The sequence below is a fragment of the Giraffa tippelskirchi genome, chromosome 2 (assembly GCF_054371585.1).
Source record: "Giraffa tippelskirchi isolate mGirTip1 chromosome 2, T2T-mGirTip1v1.2.pri, whole genome shotgun sequence".
Taxonomy (NCBI): Eukaryota; Metazoa; Chordata; class Mammalia; order Artiodactyla; family Giraffidae; genus Giraffa; species Giraffa tippelskirchi.
Genome location: NC_137276.1, coordinates 67,280,510 through 67,287,322, shown reverse-complemented (window position 1 = coordinate 67,287,322; position 6,813 = coordinate 67,280,510). Strand labels below are relative to the sequence as shown.

At 42.5% G+C, this 6,813-nt stretch overlaps 1 non-coding gene across 1 annotated transcript; it reads right to left on the bottom strand.

The window, feature by feature from the left end:
- Positions 1 to 6,232: 6,232 nt before the first annotated feature.
- LOC145539989 (U6 spliceosomal RNA) lies at positions 6,233 to 6,336 on the bottom strand. Its single transcript, XR_014078126.1, has one exon. It is a non-coding gene; the product is annotated as a U6 spliceosomal RNA (small nuclear RNA).
- Between the last annotated feature and the right edge of the window lie 477 nt (positions 6,337 to 6,813).

Genomic DNA, 6,813 nt, shown 5'->3' with positions numbered 1-6,813 from the left:
TTTTGAATTTGTTTTGGCTCCAGGGGCATGAGCCCTGGCCATAGATCAAAAACCAGCAATTAGAGCATTACCATCTCCAATCAGAAAGAGGTAACTCCAAGCTTTCTTGGGATGGCTGGGTTCTATCTGGATTTCAAATTATGGCCTCATAGCAAAACCCCATATAAGGGTCTAAAGGGAGGGGAAGGGTGCCCCTTCAATGGAATAAGACCACCAGCAGGGCTTGGAGACTCTAATGATTGAGCTGAACAGAGCACCAGCTCTGGGGCTTCCAAATCTGGACAAGTCCTTTACTCTATATGGTCACAGAAGGTCAAGGATAGCACTAGAAGTCCTGACTCCAAAGCTGGGACTGGATCAGAGAGCAGTGGCTTACTTTTCAAAGCAATTGGACTCAGTGGCCCTGGGAATGCCAAGCTATTGTGGGCAGTAGCAGTCACAGCCATGTTGGTTAATGAGGCTTCCAAGCTCACCCTGGGACTTAGATGTGTTAACCCCCCATCAGGTACTATCTGTGCTGGAAGTTAGAGGACATCATTGGTTGAGTGGAGGAAAGTTAGTAAGATATCAGGCCCTTCTAATGGACATCCTTGACATTACCTTAAAGGTGTGCCAAACCCTGAACCTAGTAACTCTGCTTTCACTGGTTGAGAGTGGAGACTTATTGCCTCAACGTATAGAGACCCAAGAACAAACTTATTCTCATGGGTCTGATCTTCTAGATGAGCCTCTTGACAGCCCTGAGGTTGAATGGTTTACTGATGGGAGCAGTTTTGTAGGAATGGGAACCCAGCAGGCAGTGTATGCCACAGCTAGTCTAGGTGAAGTCATAAAAGCCAAGGCTCTGCCACTCCAGATATTAGCCCAAATGACTGAACTAATTGCATTAATGAGAGCTTTGCAAATAGGGGAGAATACAAAATTAAATATTTTCACTGACTCTAAATGTGGGTTCCACCTGCCATATGCTCGTGCTACCATTTGTAAAGAAAGAGGAAGATTAACTGCTAGAAATTCTCCCATAAAACATAAGATTTGGTTCTGGCTCTTTTAGAAGCAGTGTAGTTCTCAATCTGAGTAGCAGTAATCCACTATAGAGGCCATCTGAGGGAAGGATCTACTGTCAGCAAAGTGAACAGCAAAGATGATCAACTTGCAAAACAGGCAGCTAGAATGCAGGAACCTGGGCTTCCCAGGTGGCTCAGTTGTAAAGAATCCTCCTGCCAAAGCAGGAGACGCGGGTTCGATATCTAGGTCAGGAAGATACCTTGGAGGAAGAAATGGCAGCCCTCTCTGGTATTCTTGCCTGGGAAATTCCATGGACAGAGGAGCCTGGAGGGCTGTAGTTCATGGGGTCCCAAAGATTGGACACGACTGAGAGACTGAGCACACATGAACAAATTATGGCTCTAGTGATTCAGTTCAGTCCCTCAGTTGTGTCTGACTCTTTGCGATGCTGTGGACTGCAGCATGCCAGGCTTCCCTGTCCATCACCAACTCCCAGAGCTTGCTCAAACTCATGTCCATCGCGTCAGTGATGCCATCCAACCATCTCATCCTCTAGTGATTGGCCCCCCGAACTTCCTAGCCTTCCCCAGTATTCCCCAGAGGAACACAAATACTGAAAAATAGGGCTATGAGAAGGGAAGCACAGGCCAGTATAACAAGGAATATAAGGTTTTGATCCCTGGGGCCCCAAAATGGAAACTCACTAAGAGTTTACATGATTCCATTCACTATTGGAGGGAAGAGGCTCAAAAGAACAGTAAAACAAGTCATGCTGCCCTATGATTTGTGTGCCCACAATAACCTACACACCCATCCAACCCCCGTTTCATTACTCAGGTTGATTCAACCCCGAGGGACATATCCCAGGGGAGACTGACAGTTAGATTTCAACCAAATGTACTCATTATCAGGACATAAATATCTTCTGGTGTTCCTTGATACTTTCACAGGATGGTCTGAAGCCTTCCCTACCTGATCTGAAAAGGCTATGGAAGTCTGTAAGTCCCTTTTAAAAGAAATAATTCCTCAGTTTGGACTTCCAAAGTGCCTCTATAGTGATAACAGGCTCTCTCTTTTAGCCCAAATCACATGGGGGCTCCCCTGCCAGGGACAGGCTACAAGTGACACACCCCTTGGCAATCTAGTCTTCAAGTAAGGTAGAGAAAATGAACCATACATTATAGAAAACCTTAGCAAAGCTCTGCCAAGAAACTCAGAAACCCTGGACAACTTGCCTCCTATTGCAGGCCTCCGGGTCCGTGTAGCCCCCAGGAGTGGTTTGAGACATAGCACATTGAAATGACCTGTGGGAGGACTTTTCTTACTACTGACATTCACTTATGAGGAAGTGAACCAGGCTCTGACATATATCACTAATCTAGGACAAGTTCAGAAGGCGATCCAGGATTATGCCCACAAGGCACTGCCAGATCCCACTGAAAACTACAGTAATGGAGCAGTTCCTTAACAAACAAACCAAATCCTTCTTAAGGAAAGAGGGGTCTCCCCAGGACCAACAATTGCCAAAATGGAAGGATACCTATAAGGTAATGTTAACCAGCTCCACTGCTGTCAAACTGCAAGGGATATGTAGTTGGGTACATTTGTCCAGAGTAAAGCTTTTACTTTCAGCAATCCCACAGGTCACTGGAGAGGAACAGTAAAGCTGTGAGCCAGTGGAAGATCTGAGATACCTAGTCAAAAGGCAGATACCAGTCTTCCCCGGTGGTCGAGTGGTTAAGAATCTGCCTTGCAGTGCAGGGGACACCAGTTGAATCCTTGGTCCGGGAAGACCCCACATGTTAAGGGCCAACTAAGTCCATGTGCCACAACTACTGGAGCCTAGAGCCTGTGCTGCTCAAAAAGAGAAGCCACCACAAATCGAAGCCTACACACTGAAACTAGAGAATAGCCCCTGCTTGCCACAACTAGGGAAACACCCACACACAGCAACAAACACCCAGAACAGACAAAAAGAAGTAAATAAACATTTTTTTAAATGCTTAAAAAAAAAAAGACAGGCACCATCAACAGATAAGTAAAATGATGTAGTGGGTTGGCTTCTATCTGAATGCTTAACAGGACTCGGGACCTCTCATTTCCTTGGCTGGTGTGGTTCTTGCCAGTAGTCTGACACTTGAGTACCTTCTGGAGGAACAAGGTAGAGTTTGTGTGATAACTAATACTTTCTGCTGCACTTGGATCAATGGGATAGGACATGTAAAAGTTAATATTAAGGAAATATAAGCCCAGGAAGAGTGGCTTCATAATTTTTGTAGGGGCAATTTCACCTCCCTTGTCTGGTCAACAGCTAAGAAAGCCCAAAGTTAACCTGGTTCCTTGGCCTTCTAGGCCTTTTAAAGGCTGTTGTTGTTGTTTTCCTTTTTACTATTAGCCCTTGTTCATTGAAACTGTTGGTTAAGTGTGTGTTTTTTAGGCTCCAGCAGTTTGAAATAAGGCTCATGATGGCTCAAGGAATTCAGCCCATTCCAGTAGAGTGGCCCTGGTCCCTGTAGGTGCTTGGAACAGTCAGCAAAGGACTTCTACACCTCTTGGGCAGGCTAGAGTCTGCAGCCTCTGTCCAGGAGGAAGAAGTTTCAGAAGAGAACTTTGGCCCCTTACCCCTTTAGAATAGGGTGTTGAGTCTTTTGTGGGAAATGAGACAGGCTGGGACTGGGACCCTTTGCTGAAGTGCACAATGCTTGCACCTGAATACATCTCTCCTCGAGCAACAAAATACAGAAAAAAAAAAAAAAAAAAAAAAAAACAACTGTATGGGACTGAAAATAACTGCCTACATAGGCAGTTAGGGCAATTTCTGGACCTGAGATACAAAGACAGCAAAACCCCCCAACCTCCACTTTTGAGGAGCCTGGAGCATAAGCAGATGGTTGGGAGCAAAAGTAGGGTACTGTGTATGGCCCTGCACACGCCACCACCTAACGGGTGGGCAAATACCTAAGCCACCCCTCCAGTCGGACGCTAGTCACAGCCCTACCCTCACCCCATATAAGGAACAAACTTTCTTCCCCGTCAGGGAGAGAGCAAGCAAGGGAAACTTGTTTGGTCTCACTCCCCTCTGCTATATCAGGAGCCCTAGTAAAACCTTGCTTGAAAAAAGAAAGTGAGATTTTTTGGTACAAAAGTCCTTGCTTGCCATTTTCTTTTCAATGGCACTAGCTACATATATATATAATGGGATGTTATTCAACCATAAAGAAGAATGAAATAATGCCATCTGCAACAACTTGGATGGACCTAGAGATTATCATGCTAAGTGAAGTAAGTCAGACAAAAATATATGGTATCACTTACATGTGGAATCTAAAAAGATGATGCAAACGAACTTATTTACAAAACAAAAACAGACTCACAGACTTGGAAAACAAATTTAGAGTTACCAAAGGGAAAGATATTGGGGGGAGTGATAAATTTGGAGTTCGAGATTGACATATACACATGCCTATATACAAAATATATAACCAGGGAATTCCCTGGTGTTCCAGTGGTTAGGATTTCGTGCTCTCACTGCCTAGTGCTGGAGTTCAGTCCCTGGTCGGGGAGCTTAAATCCCACAAGCTGGGCGGCATGGCCATAAATAAATAAATAAAGACTTCCCTAGTGGTCCAGTTGTTAAGAGTCTGCCTGCCAATCAGGGGAAATGGGTTCAGTCCCTGGTCCAGGAAAATCCTACATGCCTCGGGGCAACTAAGCCCATGAGCCACAACTTCTGAAGCCGGCACTCTAGAGCCTGAGAGATGCAAATACTGGGCCTGAGTGCCACAACTACTGAAGTCACTGTGCCCAAGAGCCCATGCTCTGGAAGAAGAGAGGCTACCACAATGAGAAGCACGTGCAACACAACCAGAGAGGATCTGAGTCCAGCACCAAAGACCCAACACAGCCAAAGATAAATTAAATTTTTTTTAAGTTTAAAAATAATCAAAAAGCGCTTACTGTATAACACAGGGAACTCCACTCAATATTCTGTAATAACCTATATGGGAAAAGAATCTGAAAAAGAATGGATATATGTATAACAGAACCACTTTGCTGTATAACTGAAACTAACACATCATTGTAAAACAACCATATCCAAATATAAAGATTAAAATAAAAAAAAAAGAACTAACAATCTAGGTAGAGACCTGGCAAAAGTCCGTAAAAATTAAAGTACATAATTTAAATAACAGTTCCGGGAAAAGAGTAAGAAATATCTCGGGGTATTGAATGCTTTAACTGCTAGACAAATGACAACACACATTTGGAACTGAACAGGCATTAGGAAACAATGTAGGGACCTCCCTGGCAGTCCAGTGGTTAAAGCTCAGTGTTCCCACTGCAGGGGCATGGGTTCAATTCCTGGTCTGGGAATTAAGATCCTGCATGCCACCTGGCAGGGCAAAAAAAGAAAAGCGATGGAATTAACAACACTGCTTTAAGTTATATATGAAAGTTGTTAAGAGCAAATTCTAAGAGTTCTCATCACAAGGAAAAAATACTTATTAAAAATTTTTCTACCTGCATGACACGATGGATTGTCACTAAACTTATTGTGATCATCGTTTCATTATGTATGTAAATAAAATCATTATGCTGTACACCTTAAATTTATACAATGCTATATGTCAATTATATATAAATAAAACTGGAAGAAAAAAGATCTCAAAAAATACGGCTAGATTTAGACAACTAATAGGCTGAAAGCATCATTCCTTTATTCATTCACTTATTCAACAAGTGAGTGACTACTATCAGAAGACTGCACTTACTTGTCAGTTCTGAGCAGTCATCTGAGAAAAACACTGAAAACTGCCTGTGAATTTTAGGGTCTTTCAGATGGTGTAGGCTATCTTTGGGGGAAAAGCTTGGTTATTAAGGACAATTTTGCTTAAATGCCATTCTCATTTTTTTGCTGTGTGTCTCAGGGTGTAGGAGAGACTTCTTCTCTTACCATTGCTGTGGGGAAAGTTTTAGCAATTGCCTGTAGTTCAGTGGAGTTTTCTTGGTTGTCTGCATCTTGTTCGTCTGGATTATCTACTTTGCTCCTCAGATCAGTCTGAGCCAGTGCTGTTAGTTTTTCCCCAAATCATGTGAGAGGGAGAGTGCTTGATAGATTTTGTGGGTTTTTTTCATTTTTAAAAAATTTTATTTTTAATTGGAGGATAATTACAATATTGTGATGATTTTAGCCATACATCAACGTGAATCAGCCATAGGTAATAAAAATTTGGAACTTTTCAAGAATATGCGTGTTGTCCTTTTGCAGGGGCCATGATAATCTCTGTATTATTCCAATTTTAGTATATGTGCTGCCAAAGCAAGCACTTATTTTTGTTTTTGACTAGAAAATAGCCACATGCATATTTCAAATGCTATTTTTTTAGCCAATTAGTTTTCTTCTCCACGTACCTGGGGCCTGGCAAACTCTGTAAAGGGCCAGATGGTAAATATTTTAGACTTTTCAGGCCAAGCAGTCTACTGCAGCTATTCAGTGCTGCTGTGAAAGCACATGAAGACAATACATAAATGAAGGAATGTGGCTGCGTTACAAAAAAAATATTTATTTGTGAAAATATGTGGCAGGCTGGCTTTGGCCTGGAGGCATTATTTACCAACTCTTGCTTTTACTGGTTTACTTTTAGATTTTCTTTATACATTATGTAAAAAATGTACTTATAAAAGCTAACATTACTGAGCAATACCTAGTCTATTCCAGATGCACTACTAAGCACTTTATATGCATTATTTCTTATAACTGTCTCAAACTTTGACATGGATACTATCATCCTCCTTTTACAGAAT